Source organism: Choloepus didactylus, chromosome 5 (genome assembly GCF_015220235.1).
Source record: "Choloepus didactylus isolate mChoDid1 chromosome 5, mChoDid1.pri, whole genome shotgun sequence".
Taxonomy (NCBI): domain Eukaryota; kingdom Metazoa; phylum Chordata; class Mammalia; order Pilosa; family Megalonychidae; genus Choloepus; species Choloepus didactylus.
This window is the reverse complement of record NC_051311.1, coordinates 20,334,997-20,347,934: the sequence shown is the minus strand read 5'-3', so window position 1 is coordinate 20,347,934 and position 12,938 is coordinate 20,334,997.

Genomic DNA, 12,938 nt, shown 5'->3' with positions numbered 1-12,938 from the left:
CATTACCGTTCTTTTGATCTTATAGAAGTCCCTGTATAAATGTGAACATTATCTGAGAATCATCAAATATTAAGTCTTTGTTGGTCATTATCATCTTAGCTTGAATATAATTATCTAATCAGCATAGTAGAGATTTAAAGCATGGGTAATTTCTGTGACGCATGTCCCTTAGCCCATGTGTTTATTTAAGCAGTTTCAGCCATAGGTTCAAGGTCATGCATTGTGGAAGGTGGTCATTTTAAGAGATGGACAATGAAGCTCCTCACTCAGATATAAGGCCAAAGTCTGCCTTCAGTTGGCACCTCTATGCACTGGGACCCACCTCAACATAAAAGTTTGCTGCTCTGACTATCTAGACATCTTTCTGGGAAAATGTCCACTTTGGGCTTGCCCCAGGATGCACTTTTCCCATTTAACCCCCCAAAAGAGGGGGTTCTATAACAAGAGAAAGGAAAAGACTATACCAGAGTAAGGCAGGGAACACATCTTTCTAGTCTCCTTGTCCCAACATCAAGAGCAATGCAGTCCACAACAATTGCCTGGTCGATATGAATGGCACAAACCACTTTCAGTCACGGCTCTGCACCTTCAACTTTAATAATTAATTTCCTGTGCTCTGCTTCAGCTTCTATAAAATAGGAGCAATACTCTGATCTTGAATTTGTTTTTTTCCCCGCAAAAATTTAAACCTACTATACACAGGTAAGAAATAAAAGATTAGAAAACTGACTCTGAGTTGTAAAATACTAAATATTACCAGATATTAACGTGCTAGTGGCTAAAAAGCAGAGCCTCCTGTCTAAGGCATATTATTTCATTCCATAAAAGTAAATAGTGGAAGGGATATACATTTTCCCAAATTGTACTCAATATAATGATTTTCATTTTGAATAAGAAAAATAGATGTTAAGTATAAATGTTTCATTTTTTAAAAAATAAATTGGTCTCCTATAAAGGGTGATTTCCAATAAGACTGGAAAGTAACTGGGCTTTGGAGTTATCTTGGCCTGAATTGCAGTTTGGCCATTAGTTGACCATGTATCAGTCAAGAAACTTAAGCTCCTTGGATTTAGTTTACTTGAATAATAAACAATGGGATGTTACCCAGCACGTGGTAGGCTTCAAGGTCTTTAGCCTTCTTTCTTAGTGCTCTTCAGGACAATACTATTGGAAGACAGTGAGAGTAGAGATTATGGATCAGATTGTGGAGACAGTCACTTCTAGGAAGAAAAAGGGTGAACAGGAGTGCAGGAGTGTATTCTGCGCTCACTGGGCTGCAAAGGGGAATAGAAAGTGGCAGATAGTGGTTTGAACACAATCCTAGTGTATTCTTTTCTTCCAAGGAAATTTCTTGGCAGTATAAACAGAATTTACTTTCTTTCTGTCTCTTAAGTCGTGTGTGAATAGATTGGCATATTGCCACCGAATTCGATGTTAAGATGGGGTGACCTGAGTTAAAACAGACTCTATGGACTGAAATTCCCTTTGTAGGTGAGCACCCTGTGTGTTGTTTGGAGGTTGACACCTCTGAGCCACAGGTGGGCTATCTCAAAGGGATCACAAACCTTGATTTGAGCTACAGCTGCTTTACATGGGCCAGCTGCTCAAGTGATTCCCACTAGGGGCCCATTTATTTGAGGACAGATAGTGTCTTTCCACATGACTAGAGAGGACTAATTGGCTGGTATACTGTATATGAGAATGCAGCAAACATGATGTGCTTCTATCCACTGCACCCACCTTCCCATACATTACAGAAACGTGTAGAGATGGTTAGGAGCTGTGTGTCCTAATGGTAAAGAGAACTGGCTCCAGAGACAGAATGCTGAGGGTGAACACTGATTCTGATCCTTTATTTAGCATTTCTGGGCTCAGACTCCTCATCTTTAGAATTGGGATAACAACATCCCTATCTCACAGGGATTGGGAGGATATAATAACTTAATGCAAGTAAAGCATATAATAAGCAGACAATACTACAATGATAGCTTGTATGTGTGTTTGATGGTGGGGAGATATCAAATCTTTGTAAAGTTTCACCTTTCTGCTCTATTCCATTTATAAAGGAAGAAAGCAGAGAAACCATATCCAAGGGGATTCAGTGTGACTTCAGTGTCTAAATCGTTTAAATTTGATCATCTTTCTGCCATATGTGATCTGAGTCCTATAGCAATTAACACAAGAGAACTATATTTGCATAACCAACTTTATAGTCTCTGCCTATGTGCTGAGTAGAGCTGATTCTTTTCACACATCATTTGCAACTTGTTATAGAGCTTCTTCAGTATGAATTACCCAAACATGTTGGATAAAGAAAAGAAAGACGGTTTTGTTTGGTTGCTTATTTGTTTTCCAGCGATTTTGAAATACTGTATTTTCAACTTCTTAGTGACATTGCCTATATAAAAGGTCTATGCTACACACCCTGTTGTGAATGAAAAACTGCTATTTGCAGCTGTTTTTGCAATGGAAAACCACTATTTACATTCAAAGTAATTTTATTGCCCTTTCAATGTAAAATTGTGCTTACAGACCATTTTAAAGTAACGCATTTCTCTTAAAGAGATGAAATAGGAAAATAAAGTGGTAATAATGTGTTTACTTTATAAGTTAAACCCTCGGAACACAACTATTTCATTTTTTTATTGTCATCAACAGTAAAAATTTATCTTTTCACAGATGCCAATTATTAGGAAATCTCATTGGTTTCCTATTTAATCATTTGTCATACAGATGAAGTCTCTTTCTTCTCCGTGCTGTAGATCTAAATTGTGATGATCAAATTGAAGACTGTAAACATACTATTAGAAAATTAATTTGCTCAACCCACTCCAAGATATAGGATATATTATCCACTGATGCATCTTCAAGGTCAAGGTTATCAACCAAGCACACACAGAACTTATACAAAATGATAAGAAATAAGACATATTCTTGTGTAATTCTCAATTCCAGTTTTTTCATTTTCTCCATGTCATTTAAAAATGCAATGATTCAATGCTTATTATACGACAAGTAATATAGTATTTTAGATATAAAATGAATAAAGCAAATTCTCAACCCTCCAAGAATTTACAACAGGAGGAAAAAGACACATTAATGTGACATCAAAAGGCAATACAATCTAATGAACACCACATAATGCAATGACAATTCTATAGAAGATTTGTTAGCAAAGCGCTGTGGGAGCACAGAGTGGGTAGTGATAACTGTTCCTAATCTCTGGGGAAGAACAGAAGAGCCAAGAGAAGCAAGCATTGCTACTCTCCTTGAGGAATCAGCAGGAAGCGCCCTGTGGAAAGGAAATGGGTGTTCCACATAGACTATATGCAAGGCAAAGAGGTCAGACGGTGTTTTGGAACTGGGTTGAAAGGAACATCGAGTATATTATACGACAGGGATTAGTGAGAGGTGACTCTAGAATTAAAACTTGGGGCCAGATTATGAGACACTTTACATATTATGCAATGAATTTGGACTTTATCCTGGAGGCTTTAGGGTAGCCATCAGGTAAGCTTAAACTGGAGTATGGTGATCAGAATTTTATTAAAAACATGCATAAAACAAAACTCAGGAGATTGAATAGGAAAGTGGCAGAACATAGACACAATGGAACAGCATCGACAAGTATAAAAAGGTGCAAAATATATACTTGTGACTAAATTGAGGTATACTAAAAAGGGGATTATGAGTTTGCATATTTTTAAAAGAGCCTAAGTTTCTTAAATTATCCACTTTAGCTAGAATCACTGAAGTTTCATGCAGGCAAGTATGAACAGAAACAGAAACAGATAATTCACTGAAAGTTATCAGTAATTTACAATAGATTCTTCTATTCTTTAATCTCCTCTACAATTCTCATGACAATAAGAGTACTGTCAGGACATGATATAGCATATTTCATTTCCTGTACATAATAATGATTCTTCGATTCATGTAGATTTCAAGAAAAATTCAATATGTGTATTCCTTATTCATTTGCAAATAACTAACAAATTATGGTTTTATAAGAGGTCAGTTACTGTTCAAGAATTTTTCTCAACTATTTTACAGTTAGGCTTTAAAAGCTTCTTAAAAATACAAAGTATTTTTTTACAAGAGCAAAATAAGCATGGCTTACTATATGAAGATTTGGATTTAATCCAAAATTGTAAGTCCATGAAACTTAAGTGACATCAGACTTGGCAATAAGTGTCTTTAAATCCTTACTCACCATGATCCAGGAAAGTTGCTTTGGACTGAACAAAAAACAGAAATTGTTTAGATTAGGTTATTTTGTTCTATGTAGTAAAATCATAATGTCTATAATACATGTGCTTCCAATGTCCAAATTACATTTCCCACTAAAATTATTAAAAACTATTAAAAAGTGAAAACTAATGCAATACTTTTGAGGGGGAGGGGATGTGTTCCAGAATATAGGTAGAATGGAAATAATAAAGCATTTTAATGGAGAAACAAATACTTTTAAATAAGACAGACATTTCTTTGTATTTAGAAAGTTAAAAAAAAAAAAAGAATCTGGCAAAAAACAGTTGTAAAATCACATGAGCGAGAACATTGTGGGTGCATAAGATTTTCCACTGAGTTATTTCACAAATCAGTTTGTTTTTCAAAATAAGCATGAGTTTCAAATTTTAAATGTAGCTATATCAAGATGCACAAACCATTTTGGACTGATTTTGAAACCACCAGTTGTTTAGTTGTGCTTTCAGTAAAATAGATTTTACTCTTTTCAAATGTTTTAGTTTCCTAACACCTATTTTCAAAATCTATTTATTCATTCATCCATTCAATTAAAAAGCTATGTATGAAACACTTATTATCTGCCAGGCATTGAGCAACTCACCAGATACAATGGCGAGCAGTACAAGTTCAAACCTTGTCCTCACAGATTTCAGAGGAAAACAGCAAGGAAACATATTGAGACAAACATTTGAAGAATGGGGAGAAGTTGGATATGATTAAGTTTATAGCTAGTGGAGGAGGACAATAGAATATAAAATTGAAAAGTTAAAGCAAGAGTAATTCATTTATATTAATTGAGTGGATCTTATGTTAGAGGCACTGTGCTTAAATTATAATAAAGATAAATTAGGAGATTATATTTCTGGTCCATGAGAAAAGATGGAAACTGGAACTAGGGTGGTGGTGGTGGGTAGAGTTTTGAAAAAACAGAAAAGAAAGCAAATGTTTTTGACCATGAAGACTAGAACAAGAAATACATTTTTTCATTTCAACCCAGTATGTGCAAACATGGGTATCCCCATACATACATCTAAAATGAAAATAAAAATTTCATACTTAAAATGTACTGTGTGAAATACACTCTGACATCTTTCAATTTTATTTTATTATATTCTTTTTCATTAAAAGAAAAAAGGTCAGGGTAATGATCAAATAAATTGATATAAAAACTTACTAATGACTTGGGACTTGCAGCTTGGAAAGCCCTGGATAGACAAAAATAGCAATGATATTAAATTCTTGATTTATTGGGTAAAGGGGTAGGGGGTGATGAGGAAAAAGTTTCAAGTTTGACTTGAAAGAATTTTGCTTTTTATAACTATAAAGCAAGAAAGTAACATTTATTGAGAAGATCCGATTTGGGAAGGAAGTTTGCGAGTTTGGTTAAAGACAAGTTGAGGTCCAAGTTCTTTCAAGACATCCAAGATATATGTCAGGTGGGCAATTTCATTCACAGGTTCCAGGGTTAAATGAAGTAGCCTAATGTGTAATGAAATTAAGAGTCGTCTGCATATATATGGTAATGGTATGTAATCATCTAGGAAAAGACTAGAGAAACAGAGGAGGAGAAGGATTAGAGCCAAGCTTTGAGGAACTTGGAGCTAGATAAATGGGAGAATGGAAAGAGGCAGGACAAAATCAGGCAGAACTGGTGTCAATAAGGACAGCAGAAGAAAGCATTTAGGAAAGGAAAGTGTCCATTCAGTTAAATGACAAGGAGGTCATTGGTGGCATTTGTGGTAGAATGGTGAGGGCGAAAGCCTGATTGCCATGTGCTGGACAAGGAGTGCATGGTAAGTAAATGGAGAAAAGATAAACCAATCACGAGAAATCTGGCTGTGAACTGGAAGAGGGCAATTTAGGTAGGGGGCAGTTGGGAACAGATTGTACAAGACCTTGTTTATTTTGCTGGGGAAAATGGAATGTGTTCCATCGGCACCGGGGAGGTAACAGAAATTTTTACATAGGCGTGAGATACAATTATTTTGTCATAAAGAATTAATTTTGCCAAGAGTGTGAGGTGGATGGGTCACCTGTGGAGCAAGAATGGCTATAGGCAGGCTGTTTAGAAGGCTATTTCAATAATCCATGTAGGAGATGGCAGTAATTAAACATCACTTAAACAGGGTATGTTATGATTAAACAAAGTCTGAGCCTCTTTCACTCATGCGTTGCCCCCCACATGGTTGCATCAAATCAGTTTTTTCTTCATTTCCATTTTATATAAAGTACCAAATTAGAAAATGAATCCTTCTATAGCCCAAGTTCCCCCCTCCCAAGGGCTTCTAAAATGAAATATAATGTTCTCAATAAAATAATCGTGGAAAGAAATCTAGTGATTTTAAAATGCACTAGTGGGAAATAAAAATAATCAACTTTCACACCTCAAGGCAAGAAAACAACTGGCAGGTTCTGAATCCACTTAGGATTTCAGTTCATTTCTCATTAATAAGTAGTCTACAGCAGGAAAAAAAATAGATACAATGCTTGCTTTTCAGCATATTTAATATCAATCTCATCTACTCTGTGAATTAGGACAACAAAGTGCTTTCTTTTAATTGGCATGGAAAACAAATAAGAGCTTTTAGGGTACTGTACCACCTGTTTTAAAAAGTAATGGAGCAATTGAAAACCCTAGCCTATATAAATCATGTTTCCTGTTGGGTGAAAGTGTTAAAACTTTGAAATGATTAACCATAGTAAGTAATTACAAATCCACTCCAATATATGTTTCCTCTCCATTTCCATTTGCTTTCCCCTAGACAACTTCCCATAACAGGAGGACATGTCAAAAACACTTTTGAAAATTGACAGGGTTTTAGGATTAATGAGCTACCTTCCAGAAATATAAATTGGTCTTAGCTAAAGGGCAGAAAAACAAAACTCCTAAGAAAAAGTCCAAATGATCTAGAATGTAGTTAAAGTAAATGGAAGAGATAAAGAATAAAGGTACAAATCATCATTTAAAATAAGAAGTTTATTATATATTTACTAATTTTGCCTTCTTAATATAAATATGATGTCATTCACTAGCAACAAGGTATTTGCATTTCATTCCAGTAGTGGGCAAGTGGACATGAGTTTTTACTGACACTCTTTAGAAAGGTAAAAAGAAAAGTAAACATTATTATATATTTCAAGAGACAAAAATTGTTTGAGAATGTAGGTAGATCTGATGGAAAGGGAATGGATTTTGTGTTTGCTGTGCTTAATAAGATGCCCAAAATATTGAAAATAATTTTGACTTAAAAAAAAAAAAATCTACTACCTCCCTTGGGAATCATTGAAACTGAAAGAAATCAGTCATATGAAAGCAGGTGTTAGAATACTTGGAAAGTTTCTATGGCTGATTGACAGCTGTGATGTTGGCAAGAGAAAAAAAAAATCCAAATTTGCATGTGTTAATGTGACTGAATATTATCTTTTATATATTTGTTTATTTGCTTGCTTCTTTTAATGTTCTATATGTGTGAGCTGGCATTTGTTGGAAAAGTGGGGGATGGAGAATAAAACCAGTGAACTTGGTTATGTTTGAAATTAAACATTTTACTCATATCTATAAACACTTCTGTTCTATTGTTTAATTACATGTTTTTCAAATAATTTAGTATAAAAATGAAATACAGGAAGGAGTCAAGAAAAGCAACACCCCACCCCCACCCCACCACCCCATTCCCCCCGTTCCAGAACAGCTTCTGAGAGGCAATTACCTTTAAATATTTATGTTATCAGATTTCAACTCTTTGGCACTACCTTCAAACTACAACATATCAATATTTATTGGTGTTCATATATTCACTAACTTTAGATGTTATCTATTGACTTCTTGACCTAATAGATAAGATTTTTATTTATTTAACACTCCAATTTCTCCTACTCCCCTATTTGATTATTACCTTACTGACTTTATTTCCTTTCTTGGATGCCTACGTAATTATAAACTATACCCTTCAACCTCAATCCATCAACATTCCACAGCATCCCTTGTCTTGCTGCTCTTTAAGGTGAGAACGTTAGTTTTTTTAGTGTTCCTCCTGTTACTAGAGTAAACTTCTACTTCTAGAGGTCCCCCAGATTCTAACTCTGTTCTATAACTAAACTAGTTCTTCATCCTAGTTTGTAGACATTGACAACCAATAAATCTTGCATACATAATTGTGAACAGGTCAATATTGTTCACCAGGAACCCAGCCCTGAGCTCTTGCCTCTCTCTTCATTTCTACTGATAGGGTCCTATGCCTCACACTCAAAATGATATGTCTAACAAAGACAATTTCCTTTTTCTTTTTCTTATCTAAAGATTTTTGTAATAAAGTGCCTTCGACTGTGTTTCCCAATTAAAATATATCTTTCTTGGGCACGTTTTTTGTTTTTCTTGGGATTTTGGATTGCTTTCTATTTTTCTTATTGAGATACCAAATCAATACCATATTTATTTTTAATATCTTTGGAGTTCTTATAAAGTCTAGCCTTCCTTTGTACTATACTCTTCTCTTATATTGAAACCATTTTAATTGGAAGCAACTGGCTTCCAGTTCAAATTTGGAAAGATTAACTTGCAGGCATTGCTGAGATTATTTTTTTAATGGATTCCTGGGTAGGTCCAGCATTTCTTGTATCAAGCTTCTTTTTCTTTCCTTGTATCCACCCTTGCTTTGCTGGGGTAAAGCTTCAAAACTTTTTTCACAGAGGATGTTTAAATATAATTTTAATTACTTAAATATATCCCTCAATTCTTTAAAAGATTCCATCCTCTGTCTTCTAGGATATTTTGTTGTGAAAAAAATCAGGAAATTAGTCAGATATTGAATTTCCTGGATTGAAACTTTATGTCTTTTAGCTTTTCCTCCAAATCTTCTGTTTCTTTGTTGTTTTGCTTAAGTTCTTGAAGATTCCCTTGATTTTTATTTTCCAGTCTACTGATTTTTTTTAGCAATTCTATTTTTTTTTAAATTCTAAGCTCCTATTTTTTTTTCCTTATAGTTTCATTTCAGTTGTTTATTGTTGATTTTTCTCCACTTACATAATATTTTACTGAAACATTCTATGGTGAGGTTTTATTGTTCTTTTTTAATATATAAGTCCTTCTCATTTCCATGAATCTTTGTTTCTTCTGAGGTCAATTTAATCTGGAATTCTCTCATTATGCATGGAGCTTTCTTCAAATGTCTAGGAGTCTTTATTTGTCCTCTCATCGTTAAGAGGTTAAGATGACCGACAGGAAGCTTGCAGACTGGCAAGGTATGCTTTAGCATGAGTTTGCAAGGATTTGGTCTTTATTTTAGATCTCACAAAAGTCAGTATCAATAGGGCTTTACTCTAAGATGATAATATCTATATTGGGTGCCTTAGTTAGTCTCAAACTATTGGACAATTTTTATAGAGAATCACTCTTCAACAAGTTGTGTGAGTGTGAACTGGTCTTCACGAGGATGAAGTATGAGGTAGTCTAAGATTCTGTTTTGACTTTCAAATCATCCTTTAATTTTTCACCTTGTTTTCACTCCTACTCTCCATTTTTCCCTCTGAGTCTCACTTAACAAGGTAGGTGAGTAGTCTTGTCTGCAGTAGTTCCCAACCCTTGTGTTACTGATTTTTCAGCTTTCACATTTCACCATCACTTTCTCCACTCTCGCCACTGATTCTCTCTTTCTTGATCTCTTTGCTGTTATGGGTTCTAACTTTTAATTCACATACTCTCCCTTCAATAGCACCTCAGAAGAGGTGAAAAAGTGTTATGTGCTGAGTCAGCCAGCCACCTTGTGCCAGAAGTCCTCAACTCTTTGAAGCTATTCAGGGTATTTTGTGTGAAAATCATTTTAATCTCATAATATCTTCATTCTTCTAATAACAGTGATACCATAAACACATGTGAGAGCACAAGCAAAATCTGTTCTCAAAAGATTCTACTCACTTGACTGCCTCTTACTTCCTTAGTCTTATATTCAGCCTGCTTCAACTATAGCCTTTATTTGCAGAATTTTGGAAGAGAGAAAGGCAACCCAAACCAAACCAAACCAAACCAGGTGATGCTGGAAAAGTGTTGAGAGTCTTTGTTAATGCCTGCGAATACAATCCTGTCCTCCTGTGGCTACGAGGTAAGCTATCTCCCAACTGCAGGGCCCTTTAGAGCTCCTAAGCAAAGCATGTTCCCAGAGTTTTGAGTTTCCAGACAACAGCATTTAGGCACATGAAGAGGTGATGGTCTTGACCTGGAATTCTAATTGCTTGTGGCAGCGTAGTTGACACTATCAGTGGTGTTTTTACTGCATTCACAGAAGCCTATCTCTGTGGCTGTCAGCCCTGGAAGACATAGCAACCTTTTAGACTGGCCCTCATCCAATTTTAATCATCCTCCCCCAAAGGGCGTGAGGGAGGCTTTGTGGAAGCAGTAGTCAGGTTGCCTTCCTCTTGCTGGCCCCTTCCTAAAGTAACATATGTTAAACACATTAATTAAAGTAGTAAATAAGTAAGCAAGTGCACACACTGGCCTTTGCCTCCAGCCCCCTTCTCCTCCGCCCCTTTCTCATGAAGGGAGAGTTGCATGCACAGAAGTGCGTGGCTGGAAGGAGGCCCAGAAATCTGGAAAGTCTATTATGTGGGATTCCCCACGGAGGAGCACTTGGCTGCCGGCAGCTCTGGCTCTGGGGTTTCCACACACCATCAATCTGGTGCCTGGCAGCCGCAGCTCCCCTCCTCACCTCGCCTCATGCAGAGAGCCGACACAGAGCACCTATTTGTCTCTCATTGCAGCAGCCAAGCCATTGGAGGAAGGGGAGAAAAGGGGAAAGGAAGGACAGTGGGGGTAGGGATACAATAACAACCTGCCAACAGAACTTACAACTCCATTTTACTGTTGGGTTTCTCATTATCAGCTTTCACACGGACATGTGGATCTAGAAAGTAGGAGGAAGAAACCAGAGGCCCGATTGCCCTGGAAAGGCCAGTGTGCTGACCCGCCTTTGACAATAATTTCACAGGAGAACTAAGTGAAACTTCAGGTGTTCTTGGAAAGAGGGAGAAGTTGCCTGGGAAACAGTGCACGAGGCTACTTTGCAAGTGAGAAAAGGAGCTAAGTCTCTCTGAAATCTCTGTGGGTTTGATTTACACCCACAATACTGACCAGGAAACTGAGGTCATTGCAAAGGTCAACGTAGCCAAGAAAATCACACACAGGTTACCAGGACCATTAAAATATATGTCAGACACCCTTTTGTTAGAGTAAAATGCCTGTGTTTTCTTAACCTCCTATAGTTGACCTGACATTTTCAAAAAAGCAGTAGGGGAAGAAGTATTTCTCTAGAAAAGAGAATTTTCTCAGACCTAAAGGTATCTATGATTCGAAAAGTTTTTACTTCTGAGTTCCCCACAATACTACTGTTTTGTGCTTGGGGCTTCTGACGTACTAATTGAACAGAGGTAGAACAAGCCCCAATGACCCCAAATCTTTGCCCCTACTTGCTTCAACTTTGACCTTTGCCACAGGCACTAATATTTTCTTGCAATAGGCAGGGCTCCATACTTGCTCAGTTTCAAAATATCTGGCCTAAGGTCTGAGACCTGAAACACACCTGACTAGAGAGTAGAATTATTTGTCAGCCATAAGAAAATGAGTGCAAATTCAAATAATAAGAAAATTTGTCATAAATGCCATATACTTCTTCAAATAATTAAGGGTGCATTTTCTATATCCGTCAATTTCTTTTTCCCAAATTGGAGGGCTGTGCCATAGAATCAAAGATTTTCATAACCATAAAGGACAAGCAAAAGAATAGATTTGCCTCTGAAATAAAAGTTATTGTCTCAGATAGATGGATGTTCAAAAATGTTTTTGACTAACACTCTTGAGGTTGTGGTTTCTGGACACAGCCTTTGAGGGTCTGTTCTATCCTCAAATCACCAGTGATGTCCACTCAGGTATTTTCACTTTTCCTTGACTTCAAACCCCACCTTCCACACTGGAGACTCTTGTTTTATATTGATAGATTAGGGTGAAATTTCATTGTTAGCAGAATACAGCTTTATTCAGCCCCTGGTTATTTAGGACCTCATGAGATTAAGAAAATTGTAATACCTGCTTTAAACATATAAATACCCAACTCCCTGAGCTCAGTGTCTTAGTTTCCAAGAATATTACAGAAGGTTTATTATGCTTACAAGCTTGGCAGTGGTTTATGCACAGGAGCTTTCAAACTGGCAGTGGATCTGGAGCAAATGAAACTGTAAGAATAACACATAGCAGGAAATGGTTCACTTGTTTTGAGGCTTTATTTATTCCAAACGAAAGAGCAATGCTAATGCAAAAAGTTAACAGTATTTGTCTTAGGAAGATTGTGAAAGTCTTGTCGTCCACCTATGCATAAAATGGGAATGAAAATTAGTTTGGCTTTTAAAGAGAAAAAAGTCATTTAACCAATATGTCTGTTTCACTTTTTTAATAAAGATATTTTTAACACAACATTTTATAGTTCTTAATACTCAGTCACAGTCTAGGTTTTTGGCCTTAATCAACAAAAGACAGTAAAATAATTGTTTCATTTTTTAATACCAAAGTCTCAGGGTGATTAGGCATTCCAAAAACAATAAATATATTTACTTATTCCCAAACTACTACAACTGTTCCCTTCAAACCCTGGTTTATTATTCTTTTTTCCTGTAAAATACCAAAATCTTTGTTAATATTTTGTCTC